Source organism: Cervus canadensis, chromosome 9, assembly GCF_019320065.1.
Source record: "Cervus canadensis isolate Bull #8, Minnesota chromosome 9, ASM1932006v1, whole genome shotgun sequence".
Classification (NCBI taxonomy): Eukaryota; Metazoa; Chordata; class Mammalia; order Artiodactyla; family Cervidae; genus Cervus; species Cervus canadensis.
In genome coordinates this window covers 77,794,368-77,820,292 of record NC_057394.1, presented here as the reverse complement: position 1 = coordinate 77,820,292, position 25,925 = coordinate 77,794,368, and the positions used below count along the sequence as shown (strand labels likewise).

At 49.4% G+C, this 25,925-nt stretch overlaps 1 long non-coding RNA gene across 1 annotated transcript; it reads left to right on the top strand.

Annotated features, from left to right (window-relative positions):
• The first annotated feature begins 22,375 nt into the window (after positions 1-22,375).
• LOC122447512 lies at positions 22,376-24,799 on the top strand. Its single transcript, XR_006271264.1, has 3 exons — positions 22,376-22,485; positions 23,265-23,649; positions 24,512-24,799. It is a non-coding gene; the product is annotated as an uncharacterized LOC122447512 (long non-coding RNA).
• Positions 24,800-25,925: the final 1,126 nt, after the last annotated feature.

Genomic DNA, 25,925 nt, shown 5'->3' with positions numbered 1-25,925 from the left:
TATCTATGTATCTATATATGTATGTATCCATCTATTTGTCATCTATCCATCTATCATCTGTCATCATTTTTCTAGCACATGTTTGTTCACAGTCTCCCTGGGTTTTGGGCAATACTGCACAATGTCCTTACACCACAGCTCAGAGTCCAGCATCGGCCTATGACCCTTAAGGTTATGCCCCCAGACTGTGGGTTTGTTCCTGTCTTCAGGCTTCCTGAAAATTCTGACAGCTGCAGCCCAACCAGGTTGTGCTAGAAGTGCATCTGCTGGGTGTGGCCAATGTATCTTCTCTTGGGAACACTGTTAGTCCCCGGCTTGAAAACAATTCTGCTTGTGAAGTTCCTGCAGACAGGCTGTTCTCTAGCACGATGCCAGTAGCAGCCTGCAGCTGACATCTGGGGCAGGCCCTGTGTTAGCTGTTGCGGGCACTCTGGATCCACCTGGGTCAATCTTGGGTCGCTTCCCTGCTGCTCTGGCTCCAGGGTGCAGGTAACCACGTGGCTCCTGGCTGGAGCTGAACAGTGAGCCCTCACCCCCACATCGCCCCTCCAAAGGCTCCAACGAGAGTGCAGACCCCTGGGTCCCCTGCCACTTAGGACAGTCAGCTTGACATCGGCTCCTTTGTGCCCAGGGCAGGTGCCCCATCACTGGCCCTTCTCCGAGGACGACTGGCTTTCTTACCACCCCTAGGCTCCCACAGCGGGGAGACAGGAGCCACGTTTGCCTTTGGAAGTGGGGGTAACAGTCAAACCGCTCAGCACCTGGGTTTGAGACAGCCCTGAACCATGTAGGCTCGTCCTCCAGAAACCCTGAGATCTGGCACTGGTGGTGGTAGGGGGGAGGTGGACCCCAGGGTGAACCCAGCCTTGGCCCCTGGGGGTGGTGAGGTAAGCCTGGGGTTGAGTAAGATTTGAAGCCGGTTGTTCGTACAACTGAAAATTGGAGCACGCTGACGGAGGTGGTCTTTCCGGCTGTTCAAGGAGCTTTGTGCTTTTCTCTCCCCCCTCCCCCAGGCACATGGGAGGATGGCATTTTCTCATCTCGCTGAACTCGGGCATTTGCGTGCAAGGGGCTGAGTTGCTTCTGAGTGTGAGTTTTAAAAGCCTAGGCTGTGTGGCACCCTCTCCCTTTGCCATGGCAACTGGCGATGTCCTAGATCCTGGTCTCTCCCTCCTGCTGCCCCTCCAAGACTGGGTCCTGGAGTGAGAGGCTGGCATGGGGTTCGTGTGACATCCCAGTGTGACCCAGCCCGTGGGGACCGCGGCACTGACCTGCCCCTATCCTGGCCGCCGTGGTGACAGGCAGGAGACAGCACAGTTCCTGCCCGCTTGTGAGCCCGCAGTTTCTCCTCCCGAGCACATGGAGAGACGTCTCTGCAGGGGTCAGAGGGCATGTGAGAGTGTGGCAGCCGTGGCCCTCCACGCACCCGCTCACCCTCTTCTCTGAAAACTTAGATGAAATACTGTTTACTCCATGAAGTCTTCCATAAATAGCGTAGACAGGTTTAGCACATAAAAACCCAGGATGCACAGTTAAATTTGCATGCCAGACAAGCAATACTCAACAATGCATCGTTTTGCTAGTATAGGTATGTCCCAAGCAATATTTGTGACATACTTACACTAACAAAATGACACATTGTTTATCTGACATGCAAATTTTTTTCAAATCTTCTTTATTTTTTTTTAATTAAAAAAACTTTTTTTTTTTACCATCACTCTAAGGCATGTAGGAGCTTAGCATCCTGACCTGGGATCGAACCCATGCCCCCTGCATTGGACGGTAGAGTCTTAACCAGTGGACCACCAGGGAAGTCCTTGACATGCAAATTTAATTGGGCTTTTAGTGTTTTATCTGGCAACCCTCTGTTTAAAGCTCTCTTTCCTGTAAACTACACGGCATCGAGTTCTATTTATCACCTCTGCCTGGTGTTGTAATAACCGTGACCTCACTTCGTCCTATTGGACTTTCAGCTTCTTGAGGGCACACCCAGATCTGATGCACCTTTGTATCTCCCGAGGCTCCAAGCCGTGACACCCACCCCAACACACACACACAGCACAGGTATTCATTCAATGAAACAGCTGGTTTTGAGTCAGCAAAAGGCTTTGACAGGACCTCAAAGCAAAAAAAAAAAAAAAAATCAATAGTGCAAGGTATTAGATATTTCTGTACTTTTCTGTTTTCCTGTTTCCTTCCAAAAGCGAGGAGAATCTAATATTTTACATCCTGCCACGGGAGTGGTTCCAGCAGCTGGAACAAAAGCCTGGCATCTTTTTCAGGTTGTGCTCATCTTTCCCAGCAGACCCTGTGCAGGAAACTGACCCATTCCTCCAAGGATCTCCAGGCACCTCCGGGGTCCCTACACGCCCTGGGAAGGTGGGCAGCAATGCTGTGTCCCAGGGCTGGAAGCACATGCATCTGAAAAGCGAGCATCTCATGGAGGGTCTCGTGCCCAAGGGCCTCCAGCAGCTAGGTGACTCCCGAGGCACCTCTGCTGATACAGGTCCACTAAAGACCTCAGGAACAAAGCCACAGGGACCACATGGGAGGCTGCTGGGCTGAGGGTCCTGCTGGTCTCCACCTGACCAGGGGTGCCTTTGAGGGGGCACACTACCCCACTTCAGCGGTGTTAAGGTCCCTGCAAGTATAGTTTTGCCACTTAGAGAACTGTCACAGCCAAGACCCGGCTGAATGGTGACCTGTCTCTTTCTGCCAAGTCTGGGCTCTGGGGCGGAAAAGCATATGCCTTCTCCACGCTGCATTGTTCATCCTCCAATCGCAGACACTTCATCCAGCCTTGAGGCCCCACCAGCGGGCTGTGTCCTCCCCAAGCTCCTGGGACCTTAAAGGGAAGAAGGAAACTACCCGATTTTCAGAGTCTTGTGAAATTTTAGACTAAGACTACAGCCAGCAGCAGATCCCTCAAACCCAGGTCGAAGCCATGAATCTTCAGAGAAGTTTATGCCCCCAGTGCCTCCCTCCACGTTGCAACATCTCCCCCAGATTAGTTCCAGTTCAGTTCTCCCTCATCTCCATAACAACCTGTATCCCAGAATAAGTGGAGAGAGAGCCATAATTAACAGAACTGGGAGGAGGGTACTCTAGGTATTTCTTCATGGGGTTTCTTCTCTTCTTGGAGGCCCTGGATGTGTAGCTCTTGTATTTAGCCCCCAAATAGTCCCCCAATGGATTGAGGGGACACCAACGTTCTTAGCACTTAGGTCCAAGCAAATGTTGTCCCATGGCCAACGTTGATACAATGTGTGGGCACAAGGCAGGCGCAAGTGCACACAGCCTCTGGATAGAATGGGGTTGGGGGGGAAGATGGAGCCCGCATCACCCACTAATCACCAGTTCTCTCCTCTCACACATACCCCGTGTGATCATAAAAGGATGAAAGCAGTGACAAGGTCGTGTGACCTGGTGGAATTAGCATAAAAGAATTCCCAAAGGACTCAAACACACTATCCAAAAGACCCGAAAGGGCAAGGGGGAGGTTCCTCCTGCAGTGTGGCCGACATCCTCTCCCCACAGAAGTCCAGGAGAGGGGTTTAGGGAACTCTGCATATGCAACAGGGAGACGAGTGGGAGCACAGACACCCCCAGAACAACCCTAGTGAGCAACTGACATGAAGAACCCCCATGCAATCCCCAGCCTTGGCACAGTGCCCAGCATGCAGCATATACTTGCTGAATGAATGAGGAAGGAAGGAAAGAATGAAGGATAGGCATTTATCCCTTTTGTTATTTTCCTTCCTGAGCTCACCTGTCGTTGACACAGAACAGGACCCATTCAGAAGGTGAGGGCAGAACGTGGCGTGAGGAGAGGCGCCCAGGATGGACGTCCCCACTGGGTGTTCATCCACTCCCACTCAGACCCTGGGGCCCAGTTTTCATTTGAATTTTCATTTCCCTCTTGGCATCTTGCAGAGACTCCTTGATCTCTGCCCTAGGTTCAGCCATAGCACAGGTCAGACCCGTCCCCCTCAATGTCCGTGCAGCACCCTCTCTCCATTATAAGATACAGAAAAACTTTCTACAGGAAAGAGGCTTAGAGGCAAAAAGGTCCACATGCCAACCCAATGCATCAGATCTCTAAAACACGAACACTAGGCTTTCTGTCCTTAAAAACCCTCTTGGCCATTGCTACCAGCTCCTGCTCTGGTCTGCCATCATGTCACCTCCCCACCTCTGTGACCTCTCCTCCAATTTCTCCCCACCCCAGACTCCTGCCCACATGAAGTGGTGCCCAGGAGGGGCTCACAAGGGTGATGGGCAAACATGTACAAATTAAAGTACATAACTACGGGCGGGACGGGGGATCGGGAAGGGGAACACATGTAAATCCATGGCTGATTCATGTCAATGTATGGCAAAAACCACTACAATATTGTAAAGCAATTAGCCTCCAACTAATAAAAATAAATGGGGAAAAAAAATACGTAACTACAGACTGTGATAAGGATGATGAAGGAAGAGTAAAGAAAGCTATGAGAGAATACCAAAGGGGTGCTGTGCGTGTGTATGTGTGCATGTGTGTGGTTGTGTAAGCAAAGTCCAGGAAGACTTCTTCATGGAAAGTTGACAATCTCTCAGTCAGGCTGTGCTGGGTAAAAGAGGTGATAACAGCCAACCCCCAAATCTCTATGGCGCAGCCCATTAAAGTTTGACTTCTCTCTCACATTAAGTCAGCTGAGGTTCTGGGCGGCTCTCTGGCAGCTGCCCTCCACATGTGGCTCAAGGTTTAGGAGGCTTTGATATGACAGCATCGCCCTCTTAACTTGTCTCCCATGAGCATTGCACGTGGATCGGAGCGTGGAGGAATGCGCTCCTCCTTTAAGGCATCTGCTGGGGTGGGGGTGGCGGGTGTGACACATATCCCTGGCCACAGCAAATATCACAGTCAGGCCTCATCTCAAGGGGATGCGAGCCCAGGAGAGAGAGCGAGAAATCTTGGTGAGTGATAGTAACGTCTACCAGGAGTGGGGAGAAGGGTGTTCCAGTGGGGAGGAGCTCAGAAACGCGGGTGGGGTAGGATGGGTAGATGGGGGGCAGAGAGCAGAGGTGAAGTGGTGAGAGCTGATTAAAGAGGCGGTCAGGGCTCCGGTCTCATAGAGGAAGGGTATGCGTTCTACCCTACCCTGTCCTGCTCTATTGCACACAACGGAACGCTTTACAGCAAGGAGTGTATGATTTCTGTTTTAAAAAGATGGTTTCGGTTATTGTATGGAGAAATGAATGAAGAGGCCATTGAAATAGTCCAGGCTAGAAATGATAATGGCTAAGACTAGGGGGGAGAGAAGCAGTGTAATTGAAAGATAACTTGGGGGTAGAATTGATGGAGTTGGATGATGGTCACCCTGTGGAACTGATTCCCACACTGTGGCCCTCAAGAGGACCTCAGGTTCAGCCAGGCTTAGAGGAGGACTGTTCAATGGCGTTTTAAAGAGCATTTGTAAGCTACATTGTTATTCTAACATACCACTGACACATTTACTAGCCATCTAGGCTCAGAGCTGCACGGAACCACAGAATATATATATATAATATGTATATTGTATATATATACCCCCAACTCCCAACCATACTAATACCTTTCTTGGCTTCTGTGACTCTGTAAATGAAGTCAGCATAGCCCAAACACAGGGAGAAAGATGGAAAACCTTGCTTATCTATTTAATTTTAATTTGCTCTTCTGAGAAGTGGTGTGTTTTTGTGAGAGACATGGGTTGCCTGGGAGATACGGTTCTCAGGCCGGGATTTCAGCTGTCTGCAAAGTAACATGGACGTTCCTTAGGATGTTCTCGGGCAATGGAGTGATGGAAAAGAGGCAGCAGTCTGGGTGTGATGGCCTGGCGTGTCCCCACCACGTATGCCCACGGCAGGACTCATCACACAGACACGAGTGGGTCAAGGTGCCCGCAGTGACTGCCCTGGAACCGCTCACTCCCCAGGAGTGGGGTGTGGGGGTGCTTGCCAGGTTTCCTGGTCACTCAGAGAGCTCAGGCCTGGACCCTGGGCTCCTGAGCTGTGGGCTGACGGCTCCTGTCTGGGCTGGTCACGTAAGCTCTGTGGACTTGGGGCAGGGGAACCAGGGCAACTGTAGGGACACTTGGTGAAGTGAGACTGCTGCTGATAGTAATTTTTCATCTCTGATCCCAGCATCTTGTGTCTGTGAAATGTCTTAACTTGAAGGTGAGGTGAAATCTCAGACCTTCCTCAGGTCTTGACCTAAAAAAGCTCTGTCACATTCAATTATAACTGGTGTGAGCAACAAAGCACTGAACAAGGGGTCTGGGCTGATTCCAGAAAGATTCCTAAACACTGTGGCTTATTTACCAAGGAGACCAGCACCTGTTTCATTAGGATCTAAGGCTGTTGGGCATAGATGACACGAATCTGAAAGAAATAATCAAAATGTAATCAGAATACATCTCCTTCTGCATTCCTTGTGATTACAATGTTCCCTGCCCTGAAGTCACTTGAAAATAGAAAAACAGCCTTAGCACATTGCTTCAGCTTCAGTATCTTACCTAAACCTGCAGTAGTTCTATAAATAGACCCATTTTACAGAAGAGGAGTTGAGGCTCACAGAGATGAAGCCCCTTGCCCAGATAGAAAGGACCAAAGTCCTCCTTTTGTTAAGCTAAATATATTCCATTGTACATGTGTACCTCATTTTCTCTTAGCATTCATCTCTCAACAAACCTTTATGTTATTTCCATATCTTGGCCCTTGTGAGCAATGGTGAACATCGGTGTGCAGTTATCTCTCTGAGATCCTGATTTCAACTCTTTTGGATAAACACCCAGAAGTGAGATCGCAACTCTATTTGCAATTTTTTGAGGAAACTCCATACTGGTTGCCACAGTGACTGCACCATTCTGAATGCCCAGTACAGTGTATCTATACACTGAGAGTCTTGCATCCTCACCAACATTTGCTATCTTCCTTTTTAAAAAATAAGAGTCATCCACATAGGTGTGAAGTGATAGCTCATTGTGATTCACATTTGCCTTTCCCTGATGGTTAGTGATGCTGAGCATCTTTTTATGTACCTATTGGCTGTTTGCATGTCTGCCTTGGAGAAATGTCTATTCAAACCCTTTGCCCATTTTCCAATGAGGATTATTTTTGTTCTGGGGAGATTTCTTCTGTTTTGTTTTGGGTGTTTTTTTTTGTTTTTACTACTGAGTTGTAGGGGCAAATCTGATCTCTTCTTACCCCTGACTCTGCATCTTGCTGTCATGACCTCTTGCCTGGTGATGAAGACTTCTAACTGATCTCCTCCTTTCCACTTTTGTCCCCTTCAGCTTATTCTCTTCACACTGTCCAGTCCAGGGTGGCCCTGTTAAAACATAAGTCATATCTGGATCCTCCAATGTTCAGAGAATGCCCATGGCACCAGGCCAAGATAAATAGCAAAGTCCTGACAGTGGCCCTCTCTGACTAAACAAACAAAACAGTCTAGGTTTTGCTGTGAAGGAATTTTGTAGATGTGGCTAAGATCTCCTATCAGTTGATTTTAAGAAAAGGAAATTACCCATTGGATGGGCCTCATCCAATAAGTTGAAAGGCCTTATGAGTAAAAACTGAGATTTCCCAGAGAAGAAGAAATTCTTCAGAGTATCATCAGCTCCTGCCTGAATTCCCAGCCTGACTCATGGCTTCTGACTTGCCAGTGAGCCAATTCCTTAAAATAAACCTCAATATATACGAAGGATGCATCTATAAATAAAGATAGAGATAGTCTCCTTCTCTGGAGAACCCTGATCCATCCTCTAACAACTCTATGGTTAGCTCCATTTTACAGTTGAGGAATCTGAGTCTTAGGTTGAGTTAGGATATTTACTACAAGTCAAAGTTAGTAGTGCTTCCCAGGTGGCAACTCGCCTGCCAACACAGGCGTTTAAGAGACTCAGGTTTAATCCCTGGGTCAGGAAGGTCCCCTGGAGAAGAACATAACAACCCACTCCAGTATTCTTGCCTGGAAAATCCAATGGACCGAGGAGCCTGGCAGGCTACGTGTCCATAGGGTCCCAAAGAGTTGGACAGTCTGAAGCTGTCCGACTTCAGATGACTAAAGTGACTTAGCATGCATGCACACACAGGTAGTTAAGAGGCAGAGCTGGGTCTGTTTCCAAAATCTGTGGTTTAAGCACCATATTCCAAGGTCTCACCAGGGTGGCTGGAATAAAAGAAGTCCAGCCAGGGAGTCCTAGAGAGCAAGTTGTTGTTTTTGTTTAGTCAGTCAGTCGTGTCTGACTCTTTGCAACCCCGTGGACTGTAGCCTGCCAGGCTCCTCTGGCCACGGGATTTTCCAGGCAAGAATACTGGAATAAGATGCTGTTTCCTCCTCCAGGGGATCTTCCTGATCCAGGTGTTGAACCCACGTCTCCTGCATTGGCAGGCGATTCTTTACTGCTGAGCCACCTGGGAAGCCTGGAGAAGTGAGTGCTGGAGTGTATATGTCAGCTCTGTAGTTATTCCTGGAGGCTTCCCAGCAATCTGTGTTGAAGACAACTCTTGATTCTCAGAGCGCCAGTTCTGTCACGACCTTGACATTGCTAACAAACCAATTCTGGCTGCTGCTTGGTGCCCTCAGCTCTTTTGGCTGCACCTTACCGTGTGTGTGTGTGTGTGTGTGTGTCTGTGTGTGTGTGTGTGTGTGTGTGTGTGCGTGTGTGTGTGTGTGTGTGTGTGTGTGTGTGTGTGTGTGTGTGTGTGTGTGTGTGTGTGTGTGTGTGTGTGTGTGTGTGTGTGTGTGTGTTCTGGCCAGCTGGTCTACCTGCCTTTCTGCGAACACCTGGGCCTGGCCTCAGCACACCTGTTCCCCACTGCAGGGTGACTCTGACTGGCCCACCCCCCCACATTTCTGTCTCAAGGGAAGGAGACATCTCACTCACCAGGGAACCCCAGGCACGTGGCTCAGTGCTTGACATGAACTGCTCCCTTGTAAGCACCGTTGAAGGAAGTGGTGAATAGCTGCTGTGAATGTTCCCACTTTGCAGGGGGATTGGAACTTGTCTCCATCATCCATTTCCAGGAAACTGCTGAAAAGGGGCCAATAGCCCCGTGACCTGAAGCTGTGATGGGGGCAGGTCTCAGATTTCAGCAGTGGGACGAGCTGCCAGTGATGAACAAGCAGCCTGCCGCTGCCCATTCTAGGTGAAGACCTTGCCTGGGGCCTCCACTGGCCAGGAAGACGGAATCCAGAGAAGCCAACCTGCTCCTGGGTGGTCATCACCCAAGAAATCCACACCTGCTGCACCCCCGGTGGAGTGCGCTGTCAGAGTCAATAAACGAGAGACGGATTTGGAAAGGCCTGTCAACGCGTATGTAACAAGGGCAAAGCTTTAGAAAATGAGCATTCCCTTAGACTCAGTAAACATTCGCAAGACAGTCAGAGACAGGCCCTCAGGATGGAGTGGGCTGGGCCAGATGGGAGTGGGGGGAGCTGGGTGTTTGTCACAGGACAGGCAGGCTGTCACCCAGAGCTGGCTGGGGAATTCTCAGGGTCAAGTGATCTGGTGTAACATGTAAAATCGTGCTACAGGGCAAAAAAAGAGCATTGACTTGGGAGTTTGATCATCTAGGCAAATTCTTGAACCCTCAAGGCCTTGATTCCATTGTTAGGGTAGTGGTAATCAGTGGCCTCCCTGGATTTTCAGTTAGGATTGCCTCGAAGCTCTGCTTGGACAGTGTGGATGTCCAAAGTCCTTGCTGACTTGCTGCAAAGCCCTGGGGCCTCCACCCTCATTCTCTCTCCCATTCCCATCCCGCACTGCCTCCCTCTCACCAGGCAGCATTCTGGATTGCAAACTTAGCATCTTTGCAGACCTCTAAGTTCTGGGCACACAGTTTCATAAGCATTAGAGTGGTAACTGACAAAAACTCTCCTCGTTCTAGTGTTAGTCAGCCACTTAGAACCTTCTTCTCAACCAGACCTCAGCCTTGGCCCCTGTCCTGTCCTTGCTGGGCTTGCCTTGCCCTGTCTCGACAAGAATCCTGCTAAGTTAGTATAGTGAGACCCCCTCTACCTTGATAACTGATCCAAGATATAGGATTGAACTCCTTATCTCCCACCCTTGATACCTGACTATGCTGGCCTGTCTTCAGCTAGAATCCTGTAAGCCAGTTTAGCAAAAAGCCCTGCCCTTGATATCTCCTATTAGTCTTTCATCCACTTACCCCCTCACTCTTCTCGGTGCTTATAACCCCCGACTTGTCTTCATGTGGGGAGCTGAGTCTGGTCTCTCTTCTGTTAAAATAGTCTCAACATCTATTGCAGTAGTCCAGAATAAGTCTTCCTTATAATTTTAAAAATAATTTTATTTATTTATTCTTTATTCTTATTTATCTTTATTTATTATTTATTCTTTTATTTGTTTTTATTCTTTTATTTATGTATTTATTCTCCCAGCTGTGCTGGGTCAGGGATCAAATCCGTGTCTCCTGCATTGGCAGGTGGATTCTTTACCACTGAGCCACTGGGTGAAGCCCCTTTAGCAAGTGCTCAGTATATATTTGTATGAGAATCATGCTTTGAATGATTTTTAAAAACTACTTGGTCAGAGATGGGTGGAGGATATCAGAGAATTCTGGTTTGTACTTATCTACTGGGGACCAAAAACCTGGACTCTGAGAAAACCTGGGGAGATCTAGGGATGTGGTCATTGGGTCTATGGAATTCCTGGACTCACGAGCAAATAAGAACATAACTAGGCTGTCTACTCAGCGAGGTGTCTCATTGTGAAGGCCCCACTGTTTCTTTTTTTCATATATTTATTATGTGCTTATTTGGCTTACATGTAGCACACTGGATCTTTGATCTTCATTACAGCATGCAGGATCTTTCATTGTGGCATGTGAACTCTTAGTTGCAGCATGTGGGATCTAGTTCCCTGACCAGGGCTGGAACCTGGGTCCCCTGAATTGGGAGCATGGAGTCTCAGCCACTGGACCACCAGGGAAGTCCTTGCACTGTGTCATACTCATGAGTCACTGGGGGTTATCAGCGTCCATCACCAGTTCATAGACCTAAACAAGTCTCCCTGTATCTCTTCCCTGCCCATCTTTGCTGTTTTTGTCAGGGAGGCATCTTCTCTTCATCCTCCAGGTTCTAAGTCCCGATGTGGCCCTTGGGTGGTCCTTCTCCCAGCTCTTCCTTGGCTTATCGGTTGCTCAGTTCCATCACTGCTTCCTTCAGCCTTGACTCTGGGAATTGCTCTTTCCTCTTTGTTCCCACACTCACCACCCACTCCAGGTGCCTAAACTCCTGCAGACCCAGGTGAAGATTCTCCTGATTCTTCCAATTTTCAGGTTCTTCTCTCTTCAATCCATTCCCACATTTTTTTTTTTTTTTTTGCCAGCATCATCTTCTTTATAAAAACACTGCTCTCGCTTGTCATCACCATGTTTAAAATCCTTGGGTGCCTTTGCGGTTGTAGCTCAGATTCACACCTGGCCTTTTCAGAAGTTTTAAACAGTAAAAGCCGAGTGAAGTGCTAGTTGTGTATTTTCTCCTCTGGGACCCCTTAGGGTGTCCCTGCCCACCCTGAGCTCCCCTCCCCCGTCAGTGGGTTCTAAGCACAGCTTGCCAAGACATGAGACCCCCTAGTAAATTGGTCAGCCTGTGAATGGGTACTAGACTCGTGAGCAGCCAGCGTGTGTGGCCTGGCAGAAAGATCTGCCCAATGGGAACAGTTGTGCTGGACAGAGATCACTGGACCAATCTGGTCCTTCCCTGAGAGTCTGACTCCAGACAGGGCAGTGGAGGAGAGTCAATAAAGGGCTGAGCCTGAGTCAGGCAATCTGGAGCTCTGAGTGGCAGCCACAGGGGTGGCAGGATGACCGAACTGCTCAAGCCACATGAGGTCCTGAATGATCCCCTGGTGTCATAACCATGCATGTCTAATTTTCTATATCCTGATGCTTTGATGTCTGGGGCTTTGCAGGCCCTGCAGGGACCGCCTCTGCTAGGCTTAGCCAAGACCTAGAGCTGCCAAACAACCCATCCAAGAACATGCTTTCCAAATACAAACCAACGAACCCAGAGCCCATGCCCCACCAATTCTTTATGGTGCTCACACTCTGCCCCGGCCTCCACTAGTTGCCTGCCCCAACCACCCCAGGACACCCAGGGACCTTACACCTAGGGACAACTCTACAGCCCAGGGGCTGCTGAAATGACTCAAACCAGCCAATCCCAAACCCACTCACCCCTCCTGACCTGCTCCTTCTGCATACACCACATTACAGGCTCCTGCCCCTGCTCCATGCTGCAACCCCCTCCAGCCCTGGTGCTTCCCCGTGAGGCCCTGTGTGGTGTGGTGTGCTCGTCCTCTTAGGAACTTAAGTAATAAGCTATCCTTTCAGTGGAAATCATCTTCTGATCTGTTGGACTTGTGTGTGTGCTAAGTCATTTCAGTCGTGCCCAAATCATTGTGACCCTATGGTCTGCAGCCTGCCAGGCTCCTCTGTCCATGAGATTCTCCAGGCAAGAATACTGGAGTGGGTTGCCATGCTGTCCTACAGGGCATCTTCCCGACCCAAGGATTGAACCCATATTTCTTGTATCGCTTGCACTGACAGGCATGTTTGTTTCCACCAGCACCACCTGGGAGCCCCCGCTGGACGTACTATCCCTCAATTTTTCTGTGAATAAACTGGACCTTCAGACACTCTGTTCTCACACCCTTCTCCTGTCTTGTGGAGCTCAGCACCGTGGCTGTCCTGCTTTCCTTGGAGGCAGGACTGTGTCCTGCCCTCCTGTCCTTACCCGTCACATCTTAGATTCAACTCCTTCACTTCAGGTAAATTAAGTGGCTCTGTTCCTTGTAGTCTAAAAATACCAGCAGCAGAGATTCCAGATCTGACCTGTACCTACTTCTCCTGCCCTTTCTACCAGTATGCTTCTCAGACCCTTCAGCTGCCACCACACAGGGTACCTTCTTATTCCTGAATGTTCCTGCTTTCCACACTGTGTTTGTGCAAGGCCTCCGTTAAGAATGCCCTCCTCCTCCCCTCTGCTGGCTAAACCTACTCTTCCTTCGAGGTCCAACTCCAGTCTCACCTCTCCTTTGAGGTTTCCATGACTTCATCATCATAGCAACCATGTCCTTCCTTGGACACCCGCACCCCCAACTGCCTGGGACATTTATAGGACAGCCCATGCCCCTCACATGGGCAGCACTTGCCCCTCAATGTTCTGGAGCTATCTCTCCCTAAGGTTTTACATTCTCTGGATGCAGAGACCAAATGCTTGATTCTGTGCTATGACAGGATGCATTTGATACCAACTACATCCTCCAAGCAGGAGAGGTGGGTTTGATCCCTCGGTCGAGAAGACCCCCTGGAGGAGGGCATGGCAACCCACTCCAGTATTCTTGCCTGGAGAATCCCATGGACAGAGGAGCCTGGCGGGCTACAGTCCACGGGGTCGCAAAAGAGTCGGACACGACTTCACGACTAAACACCACCATCACCACTCACGTCCTCCACATCTTCCTTCTCACTGAGTTGAGGTATAAAATTCCTGGATGTGACAACAGGTGTCGCTGTGTTGAGCAGGGTCTGGCTGGGGGGAGAAGCCAGAGATCTATCTACCTGTTCACCTCTCCATCCTGGCCTAGACCACCTGGGTGGCGAGGCTGCCTGCTCCCAGCTTTCCCAGAGGAGACCTGCCTTCTCCTGACACTTCCTGACACTCAAGGTGAGCGCCTTTCCTTTTGTTTCCTCTCGGGCCTGGGAGGGAAGAGAAATGTAACTAAAAGAAACGAGAGAGGAACTAGAGGACACCAGGCATGCAGGGACTCTTTCCTGTGAGGAGGCTGGGGCTGGGGCGGGAGGCCTGGAAATCAAACGGGTCCTTCACAGTTTGGTCTCAGGCTGACTTGTTTATAATAAAAACATTTGGTTTGACTTCCACAGAATCCAGCCTATGATGTAAACGCTCAAGCGTTTTAGCCCACATTCCTTGTCGTCCCCAGAGAAGTTCTGTTCAGAAAGTGAGAGGGGTGGAAACAAACAGTTCCTGGGAGTGTCTCCAGTCAGGGCCCTTGCATTTAGAGTCTGAGCCATGCCAATAATTTGGATACTAAAACTCAAGCCCTACATGTACCTTTTAAATGACAAAGCAATTATGTGTGTCCGAGGAGATGGACAGTGTCTCTTTAAACGTTCTTTCTGTTCCTCGGGTGTGTTGTAATCAGCAGATGGCCGGCCCTACCTTCCCCAGGGCCCCCCTTGCAGCAGACTCTTCTAATAGCTAATATCCTGCAGCGACCAAGGCCATTAGAAGGATTAAGCCATTACCCTCCTGTCCGGCAAACACACAACGCTCACAAGGGCCGCCTTTTCCCCTTCAGTTGTTGTTTTCATGGACGAATCAGGGCCTGATGATTGGTTGAAAAATCATAACAGGGAAGGCAGAGGGTTATGGTCATTCTTTTTAAGGACACCTCCCAAATAGCCTTGGGATTTGAAGGTCCTTTGTTAGAAGGAGGGCAAGTGTCAGTTTTGCGGCTCGAGCAAGCTCTGAAAGTACAAACAGCACTCAGACCTGTGCCCTCAACTCCAGAATATCCCATCCTCAATTTCTCGAGCATCAGGGTAAGCCTCTTTGCTCTGCCTGTTCACACGGCCAGACTGGCTGGGTTTGCTCTGCACAAGACAAACCGCCAGCCCAGCCCAGAGCCACGTCGCAGGCTCAGGAATACTCTGAAATATTGCCACCCAGTGGCACTTCCAAGGCATAACAATTCACAGCCAGGCAGCAGGGAACCGGGTTTCAGGAGCTGAAGGACCCAACCGAGAGGGGCCTGTGAAAACTGGTCTAGAACAAGCCTCAGAAAAGCATTCATCTAGGCACAAAAGCAGGAGCTAGTTTGGAACTGGCTACGTCGGGCAGGTGATGGAAACACGGAAAGAGACACCTGGGATATAACGAGAAGAATGGCGGTAAAGACGTGGTGAGGCTGAGCTGTCTTTTTCCAAATGGAAGAAATACACACTTCCTCTAAGTGGGAGCTGGAGAAGGATGATGGGGAGATGAATCAATGGAGCACCCTTTGGAGTCGGCCTCAATTCGGATGACTCAGTCTCTCACATGTCTGGGTTTTTAAGGATCCTTGGGCTCTACTGATTTAGGGGACATCACCAGACTTGTTTCTTTACCCAGAGAAGAAGATCTCTAAATCTCCCTGCAGCCCTAACATTGTGAAACTTTATCATCCCAGAGAACAAGCAATGCAGAAATACTGGCAATATAAGCCGGAGGCAATCTATAAATCATGGGTGTCTGACTTCCAAATGCAAAATGGGAGAACATAAAAGATGCATCCATTTTCACCTCTCAATGACTCCCTGCTGGGACAAAGCTTGGAAGGTTTCCCTGCAGGATGCTGGGTTTCAGTAAGAACCTGCTGTCTCACCTCCCAGCATTAGCAGAGGAAGGCCAGCTCCCCAGGATCTGGATCTTTCTAGCACTTTCTATGGGGTGGAAGAAAGGTTGAGAGAGAATGGGATCAGAAGGGAGGCTCTACTCTATTAAAATGAAAGCTAAACCAGAAATGAATGAGTTAGACATTTAATGTGTGTGTGTTCAGTCGCTTTGGTTGTGTCCAACCCTTTGTGACGGTACGGACTGTAGCCCTCTGGGATCCTCTGTCCATGGGATTCTCCAGGCAAGAATACTGGAGTGGGTTCCCATGCCCTCCCCCGGGGATCTTCCCAACCCAGGGATCAAACTTATGTCTCTTGCATCTCCTGAAGTGGCAGGCACATTCTTTACCACTAGTGCCACCTGGGAAGCCCTAGGTCACCCTTTTCGGTAATATTTTTATTTTGCTTCTGTCAGAAGGCAAGCTATTCCAAAGAAGTCAGATTCTGCTGCTTGCAGTGTAAGAATGCAAGTAGGAGGGAAAGGAAAGGCATTCAGAGTCCTCTAATCTTATCCGATAGCTCTCAACCAGCCTCCCTTGTCAGGATTTCTTGGGAAAAGGCACATGTGATCATGATTTTAAAAGACTGTTGGAATCCCTTTCCAGCCAAAGTCTGAAAGAAGATTTGGGTTCAGGCTCTATTTGAAGACACCCAGGTTGCACTTTCCCCTCAGCATTTAGGGTGCGGTGGTTTCTGCTTATCTAAAGTGCTCACATTGCAAATATGAGCAGCAGAGCCGGGGATTTAAAAGTCTGTCTTGATGGGACTTTGAACCGAAATATTCTGCCCACTGCCACTTTATAAGCTGGGAATCATCAAGCTGCTACAAATACCTCGAGGGGGCCTTGCAGTTGCTCAACATAAATCAGCAGAATGACAGGCAATTGACTTTGAAGACAGCTCTCACATGGCTGAGTGGCTGGAGCTGCTGGAGGCCGATGAGGGCATTTTCCTGTAAACATGACTGTGATTAGCGACCGAGGAAATAGGCAAACGGGCTCTGTCTGTCCAACCCCCGCCTCCTGCTCTGGGTTTCTCATCAGGCAGAAATCATCGTGTGATCCTGTGCAGCCAAGGTGGTGATTCTGAGAAAGAAGCTTATGCTTTAATACCTGGTGAAACCTTTTGATTTCCCCAGAAGATAGGTAAGATTACTTGATCTAGCTGTGTTTTTCTGGAGCAATAAAATGTGTGTGTGTGTGTGTAAAATGTGTGTGTGTGTGTGTGTCCAGCTGCTCAGTCATGTCTGACTCTTTGCAACCCCAGGGAATGCAGCCCACTGGGCTCCTCTGTCCATGGAATTTTCTAGGCAAGAATACTGGAAGTGAATTGCCATTTCCTTCTCCAGGCAGTCTTCCCGAACCAGAGATTGAACCTGCGTCTCCTTCATCTCATACATTGGCAGGCAGATTCCTTACCACTGAGCCACCTGGGAAGCCTGGAGTGATAAAATAGGAGTATGGAAACCAGACCCCTCAAGGCAAAAGGAATTTGGTTTGTGGTCCATACTCTGCCTAACAAAGTTTGGCATAGCTCAGATTTTGGCTAAGTGGAAAGTGCACCTTTGAAAGGCTGGCCTTCCTACTGCCACCTGAGGTCACCTACTCACAGCCCTGGGGAGGTCAGGAAGGTGACATCAGTAGCTAAGCTGGCTGGGGGCCGAGGCCACCTGGAGTGTGCAGGACCCTCCCAGGGAGGCCGGCTGACCCTGCTCCAGCCAGGATTTTGCCAATGGAGGCAGAGAGCCTGGGGTTGGCATACCAACTGATTTTTCATAAGAAGCCAGAAATCAGGATTTTCATGAAACACTATGTGTGCCAAGGCAAATATGCCTACAGTCCAACAGCAACCTCTGGTGAAAAGGGAAACCCTCCTATACTGTCAGTAGGAATGTAAATTGCTGCAGCCACTGTGGAAAATAGTGTGAAAGGTACTCAGAAAACTACATAGAGTTGCCATATGGGTCCTGGAAGCAATCCCATACCTGTGCATATACCCGGGCCAAACTATAATTCGAAAGATACATGCACCCCTACGTTCATAGCAACACTATTCACAATAGCCAAGATGTGGGCGCAACCTAAATGTCCATCAACAGATGAATGGATAAAGAAGATGTGGTAGATACAGAAAATGGAATACTACTCAGCTATAAAAACGCATGAAATAATGCCATTTGCAGGAACATGGATGCAACTAGAGATTATCACACTAAGTGAAGTAAGTCAGAAAGAGAAAGACAAATACCATATGATGGCACTTACATGTGGGATCTAAAATATGACACAAATGAACATATGCCAGAGACAGAAACAGATGTAGAGATCAGACCTGAGGTTGCCAAGGGGGAGAAGAGGTGGGAGAGGAATGGATTGGGAGTTTGAGATTAGGAGATGTAAGCTATTACATATAGAATGGATAAACAAAAAAGTCTTACTGTATAGCACAGGAAGCTATTATTCAGTTTCCTGTAATAAACTATAACAGAAAGGAATATGAAAAAGAGTGTGTGTATATATATATACATATATATATTAATCACTTGGCTCTACAGCAGAAATTAACACAGCATTGTAAATCAGCTATAGTTCAATAAAATGAATTTTTTTAAAAAAAACAATGAATCATGTGTAGTGGCAGGGCTACCTGCATTTTGGTTCCTCCAAACTCATTCCAGTTATACCAAGCCTCTGAGTTGTTGCTATTGTTTAGTTGTTAAGTCATGTCTGACTCTTTGTGACTGACCCCATGGACTGTAGCCTGCCAGGCTCCTCTGTGCATGGGATTTCCCAGGCAAGAATACTGGAGTGGGTTCCCATTTCCTTCTCGAAGGGATCTTTCCAACCCAGGGATGGAACCTGTGTCTGTTGCATTGGCAGTTGGATTCTTTACCACTGAGCCAGCAGGGAAGCCCTCTGAGCCATTTAAAAGGATTTAAAAGGAGAGAGAGGGGTCCCATAGACCCCCTTACAAGAGAATACACAGTCCACCAGCTCTCTGCATCTAGAAGAGGTGTTTTTATTTTTTTTATTTCAAATTTAGATCTTTCATGCTGCAACTTCAGGCCCTTCTTTTTATTCTCAGTGGAAATTCAGCACAACCGACCATCCTTGCCAGAATAATCATAATTCACATAAGAATTTTAAACTCGATGGGCAGTTAGCAGAAGGTGATAACTGTTGATGGCTCTGGAGCCGTTCCCTGGCAGGTAGCATGTGCGGTGAAGGAGCGAGAAAGCTCTGCTGAGCCTGGGTCTGGTCACCACCATTTGTCCACCCCCCACCCCTTAAAAAATTTTGGCCGCACCCTGCAGCATGTGGCACTTTAGTTCCCTGACCAAGGATCAAACCTGCTCTTCCTGCGTTGGAAGGCGGAGTCTTAACCACCGGACCTCCAGGGAAGGCCCCCTTTGCCTTTTATAGAAAGACTCCCCTCTGCCTTGTGGGTCCTCTCCTGAGAAGAACAGGTTCTGGCTGAGTGTAGGAAAATATGTTTGTCTCCTCCGGGTTCTGCTCATCTGAGTCTCAAAGCCTCTACTTGCCATTTGTGTGCCTTGGGGCAGATTTCTTCACTTCTCTAAATCTTGGTGTCCTCATCTGTAAGACAGGGATGAAAATAGTGCTTGATAGAAAGACTTCTGGTGAGAAGGAAAGGAAATGGTCTAAGTTAGCGCCCATCTCTGGTCCTGACCTGTGGTGAGTCTGGAAGGAGCAGCTGAGGTGTTAAGCTGGGTGCAGTAGTGGTGGTGATGGCTGGGGTGAGGAGTCTAGGGGGGTTCAAAGTTTCTGGGTGACTGGGTGAGTCGTGGAGCCATTAATCAAGACAGGTGAGACCAGAGAAAGAGCAGGTTGAGAGACACATAATCCGCTTAGCTCATGACATACTGAATCAGAGTCACCTCAGAGCTTTGAGGCAGAGCTGTCCAGCTGGAAGTTGAGATGTGGGTTTGGATTCTCAGTTGGGACTATCATTCTCGGCTTGGAGGCAGCGGTGGCGATTGTGCATAGCTGATGTAGCCTGGAGAGAGTGCGGCTTCAGAGGCGAGAAGCGACCATGAGGGGACTGAGACCCCAAACCAGAGGTCCAGTGGGAGGGGGGACAGGGGAGAGACCTGAGAGGGTGCATCTCAGAGAGGTGGTGGGAGGAGCCCACAAAAAGAGTTTCCCGGAAGCCATCAGAGAAACGGAGGACGTAGTTCCATCCTCGAGAGGTTTCCAGTGTGATGAAAGAGCCAAAAGAAGCACTGGCAACAACCCAAGGACTTCAAGATGGTGTGTCCAGAGGGGTGGGGGGGAAGGACCCCCAGAGAGGAGTGTTGCTAGAGCCCGGACACCAGCCAGTAGGTGCTCCTGGGGGCTGAGCGCCGTCTGAGGTCATGGAGGTGAGAACAGTGACAGCAGACGTCTGGGGAGTCCACACAGCTCAGGGGCCCACACTGGGGGGGCTCTGGGAGGGGCCCTGGGGGGTTCTCTGGCGGGGAGTCCTGCCTGTGCCTTCTGTCTCCAGTAAGGGCGCTCCAGGGTGGCATTTGCTTGCTCCCTGCTGAGCACTCTGGGGCCCGAATGGTGAACAAAGTCTATAGACCCCCATCTCCCAGGAAGGCAGCAGTCTCTCTCTGCCTGTTTAGGGCTGACAGCAGGTGCCACAGAGGCTGGAGGGTCGGGGGGAGCCCGAGCGCTGGGAGGAGAGCGGGGCCTTGGCATCACTGTTTGGGGCTGCGTGATGGTGCGGGGGCCGGCGGAGGGGCCAGGAATGGCCGGAGCCGAGGACCCTGGCATACGGATGGAGGAACGCGGGGAGCGATGGAAAACACCAGAAAATGAAGACAGATGTTTCAGAGGGGAGATACTCTCTCATCATAGGAGGCAGCCGTTACATCTTTGCTGATGGGGAGAGGAACCCATCAGACAGTGCTGGAGGCATTGAGGGCCAGCGAGGGCGTGCGCTCGGCCCTGAGCCTGTCCTGGCCCTTCGCTCTGTGCAGCCGGGACCTCCCTGCCTCCCTGGGGAGGTGGCAGCTGGGGGACACCATGCTTTGGGGAAAATCTGGGGGCCTTGCGTGGGCACACTGGATGGAGACACAGGCCCGAACCACATGGCAGGGACCTGCCTTCCCCAAGTGTCGGCCGCCCACGGAGGCCCCCGCCAGACAACCCGGGTCCTTCCCAGGCTGCAGCAAGGCTCCAGATGAGGGGGCTCCCCAACCGGCCTCTGTTCTGGGTGTCCCTTTGAACGTGAACCCCGCAAAGGCAGAGCCACAAGGAAACAGCAAAGGGAGCAGGTGCCACTGCAAAGGGCAGGGGACAGGCCCCCGGCTCTTCTTGCCAGGCCACCCGTCACGTCTGAAGCAGCCGTCTTTGTTCTGCGCCTCCTGCCTCCCTTCTCCCACATGAAACTGCTCAGGAGCCACGTCAGCTCCCAGTTCCGACTCGGAAAATATAGCAGCACACAATATGTTGTTTTGGCAGAAAGCTATGAATCTGAGTATGGAATGTCTGTCACGGGGGCCCATCCAATTAACTCACTTGTCGAGAAATCAGAATAAATCGTTGAGAGGAGGCTCTGCTCAGACCTGTATTTCTTCCTCCTTCTCCTGGTTCAGCAGGTGTGGTCCCCCAGGCCAGGGTGATTCAGGGCGGAGGAGGACAAATACACATCTTCCCTGTGGTTTTCCCCTTCGAGGGAAGAAAGGGACACCGTTTTCATGCATCTCAGACCTTGGAATTCTGGTGAACGGTTTATGAAAGCGTGGTTGGGGCAACCTCAGAGTCCCAGGCTTACTGCTTTGGTTCAGTCTGAGACAAGGCCTGGGCCTGACCCCAGAAGGTTTCCTCCCTCCTTAGGTTTTCCTCTGTGGCTGGTGGACTTGGCTGTAACCAGCGAGCAGGGTGGGATGGAGGGGACAGCCAACCTGACCAATGTGTCTGCAAGTCCTGGGACCCCTGGATGTTCCCCTGAAGGGGACACTGGTCCCGCTCCCACCCCCAGTTTGGGAACTGATGTGGCCCCCAGGGTGGGTTTCTCAAATGGCTCAGTTTCTCAAGTGGTGAAGAACCTACCTGCCAATGTAGGAAATGCCAGAGATGTGGGTTCAATCCCTGGGTTGGGAAGATCCCCTGGAGGAGGAAATGGCAACCCGTTTCAGTATACTTGCCTGGAGAATCCCATGAATAGGAGAACCTGGCAGGCTACAGTCCTTGGGGTCACAGAGTCAGACACAACTGAGCACACACACCTCACGTGACCCCAGGGTAGCCTTTTTTTGCAAGAGGATCTGCTCCACAAGCAAGGAGGCCCTTGAGAGAGAAGCCCCCTGAGCACATGCAGGTCATTCTGTGTGGGTTCCGCAGAACTCCGAGCTGGTGCTTTCCCAGTGCCACAGTTGCCCCGAGGTGATTTCAGGGGTGTTCAACCGACAAAACTCTGCACAGAGACCAGCTTCCTTTGAGCTTCCTCCCAGGGCTCTCTGTCTTTACATCCTTGCTAAGGTGGAGGTGAAGTCCAAGGCCGCTTGGCACGGCACCTGCATCCCTGAGTTCTGAAGCACCTAATGTGATCGAGTGTCCCGCAGCCACGGGGGCAGCCCCCGGACCAAGCTTCAGCAGCTCCATGGTGCCCGCACTACCTGTCCCCAGCCTGGAGCTTCTGAAAAGTGCCCTGCCACCATCCCGGGGCACCCATCCCTGGCCTCAGCCCCCCGCATGGCAGCCTCGCCGTCCCGGCATTCACACACTCGGGTTTTACATCCCTGCTCCCCCCACAGTGGTGCCAAAGTCCCATCCCAGGAAACCAGGCGAAAGTATTTTCTTGACCTTTGCTCTTGGAGGCAAGCACCCCTCCCCCCAGCCTCCACTCTACCCCCACCCCCGTAATGAGGACCCAGAAGAGGCAAAGGGCATCTTGTCAGCAGCGCTGCAGCCCAAATTCCGCATTCTGGGCATCAGTCAGGAGTCAAAGGCTCCTTCCTCAAAGGCTGCAGACTGTTTGCCTTTGTGCTGCGGTGTGGCTTCCATTTCAAAGTCTCCATCGGCGAATCGCGTGAGTCATTCCTGGAACCTTCAGGAGTCTCCATGGTGACAGGCTTGAGTGGGCCCAGGGAAGCCAGCATTCACTTTCCAACTAGTTCCTCTTCTCTGATTTTTTTTTCCCCTTCTTTTCTGTTCTTTTTCAATAGAAACTGTGGCTGAGGCTTTAGCTTTTTTGTTTCTTAAGCAAATCATAAAATGGGAACTCTCAAAGCTCCTTTTCTATTTTGTCAAAAAAAACATTCTATATAAATGTGTATTCTTGTCTTTACCTGCCTTTGTTGAGGCCATAAAAAAACAAAACAAAAACTATGCATTTGTGGGCTTTTTGTTTTTTTTTTTTTTTGTCTAGTGTTTTGAGAAAGGGTCTGATTTTCCTGTTTATCTCAATAAAAAAAGGTTCTGGATAAACCTGGAACAGAGGGGCTAGCAGTATCAGCCCCAGTGGGTAGAACACCTTCCTAGGCCATAGGCCACACAGCAGAGGTCGACCAGAAGTCTGAAAATACCACCCACTCATGGTTTCCAGAGATGTGCCCCCGATTCTCTTTTTGTGATACTCAGGGCAGATGGTACTCTAGGCCCATTAGGGAATGAGCAGGGACATCACTATCTTGGTCACAAGAATCTGAGGAGGAATCTAGGGGATTTCTTTTTTTCAAAAATGACTAAGCATTAAAACTTGACCCCAGTATAATAAGCACTGATCAACCTAAATATATTTATATAACTTTGTGGGGTGCAAATCCTGTATCATAGTAATATGTCACCTAAACACCCCCACATCTGCAGGTAGCCATGAGTGTGCAGCACATGACCACCTGAGTATGGCCACCTGAATGCCGCTGCCTCCGTCGTCCCCTCTGCTGTGGCAGGGCACTCAGCCCCCCTGAAGCTCTCCCACCATCTCTGGGGTCTCCAGAGCCATCGCCTGTGTGCTCTGCTCTGTCGGTGCAGCCAGTCTCCATGGCGGTTACCAAAGGCTCTGTGTGCCGAACCTTGGCAGGACGCTTGGCAGGGGGGATGGACAATGGCCTTCCCGGCTGCATCAGTCCCTGACGAGGTCCTGAAGCAAGGCCACTTGGACCTCCACACACCAGCCTTCCAGTCACTGCTTGCAGTCTTCTGCCCTCACCTTGAACCCAACCTTGCGTCCAGGAGCCCTGCTGAGTAGAAGGTGTGTCTGTGGAACTAGAATTTCTCTGATGGTTGAGTCTGTTCTCATGGGTCTTGCTAACTAAGTCTTCCTCTGGTTCCTTACATTTTTGAGGGGGGAGGGGAGGCATGGTCACAAAGACTTTCAAAAGGGTAGTTTCAATAATAAGCCCTGAGCTCACTCTCAGAACAGTGCGTGCACTCATGCAGCATTTCATAGACAAACTCTGAAGTTTACAGACGTGGGAAGTCAATGCCTGGGCCTCTGGGTAAAAACCTTGCCGAAGGAGGAATTTTCTAGAAAGAATTTTCATAGCACTGCTTTGTTCTCTGGTCCAATCTAACTCACCAGTGTGCCAGACACCCCCAGTACAGCTGAACCCCCACCGTGGGTGCACCCAGGCCTATGCTGAGGATCTTCACACATGCACATGAATTTCCAAGTCCCTTATTCCACATATGCTGTCTATAAATAAGCATATACAAGAAAGTATTTCCTACTCAAGCCTACTCTTAGGGGCCTCTTGTAAAGATGAGTCTGGCTCTGCGTGGAAAGGCAGAAAAGCCAGGCTGCATGCCAAGCCTGACAGCCCAGGACTCCAGCATTTGGGGTTGGAGGATCCAAAAGATACGTGTGTGGGTCCTGAACTGGCTTGGATTTTTTTTTTTTTTAAATCACACATACAATTAATTTTTCTATTTTTCTGCCTGTTATTCTCTTTGCTGTGAAAAAGCTACATCTAGAGTAAATTTTTTCTATCCTTTCCCTGCCCTGAAATTTGTCCTCAAGCTCCAAATGCTGGGAGGGTACTTGTATCTGTCTCCCAGGACTGCTACAACAATGACCACAAACCTGATGGCTTGAAACATTTTTCCCCTCACAGTTCCGGAGGGCAGACGACCAAAATGGAAGAGCCGGCATGGGCGCATTCCTGCGGGAGGCTTCAAAGAATATCTCTTCCTTCTTCCAACTTCTGGTGGTTCCTGATGTTCCCGGACTCCAGTTTCTGCCTCCATCTTTCCATGTCTTCTCCTTCTTGCTGCCTGTCTCTCCTCTGTGTTTCTCTCTCTCTCTTTAAAGTCTATCATTTTAGTTTTTAAAAGTATCTATTGATTTGGCTGTGTTGAGTCTTAGCTGCAGCATGCAGGATCTTGGTTGGGTCATGTGGGATCCTTCATCACAGAGCACAGACTGTCTAGATGTAGCACATGGGCTCCAGAGGGCACGGGCTTAGCTGCCCCAATGCATGCAGGATCTTTTTTCCTGACCAGGAATCGAACCCAAGTCCCCTGCATTGACAGGTGGATTCTTAACTACCGGACCACCAGGGAAGTCCCTGTGTGTTGCTTATAAAGTCATTTGTCACTGGATTTAGGGAACACCTAGCTAATCCAGCGGGCTACAGTCCATGGGGTCACAAAGAGTCAGACACAACTAAACAACAAGCTAATCCAAGATGACCTCATCTAAAGATCCCCAATGTAATTATTGATTACCTTTGCAAAGACCATTCTTCCAGAAAAGATCATATCCATCCCTTTGGGGCCACCACTCTAGCCCCTATGATATGGTTCATTAACATACCCAGGATCTCACGGTACCTGGCCCATGGTCATAGCCCAGGCGTCTGTGCATTTGTGTTTGATGGTTTGGAATTGAACTTAGCACCCAGGTGTTCTATCTGTCTGATCCTGAATAAAGATGGTTTGTGCTGGGATGAAGCTTAACATCTTCAGCCTTCCTTGACTATGAAAATAGCTACTGAATGAATTAGAGCATATACTTTCTTGCTTTTCCTGAGTGATTTCTGATAGAGTATTTGATGCCATTGTTTCTACCTACTACATTTAACATGTGCAGGAATTATCTGGGAATAAAATAAGTTTGCAAGTCTTTTTTTTTCTCCCTTGAGGGTCTTCTCAGATCCTCAGCATCTGAAAAGAAGTTGGATTTTATTTATGAGAGAACCTTTTCTGTATATATTTAATAATATTTATTAGGATAAAAGAGATACTCATTTAGAAGAGTGCAACTGTATGTTTTCATGTAGGCGATCTCACTTGTCATCTGGCATTTCATTGACACCTAATATTGAGTTCGTTTAGATAATACACATAAAAAGGAAGTGATCAGCCTTTTCTTTCCTTAAAAATACATAATATATGCCATAACAGAGCATAAATGAATATATGATTTCCCCCTACCCTGGAGAGTCAAATTTTAAGCTTCCAATATACCATGACATCTCGCCAACCTCCCTACCTGGAATGGTTTTATTTGACAAGGTTAAAGGAGGC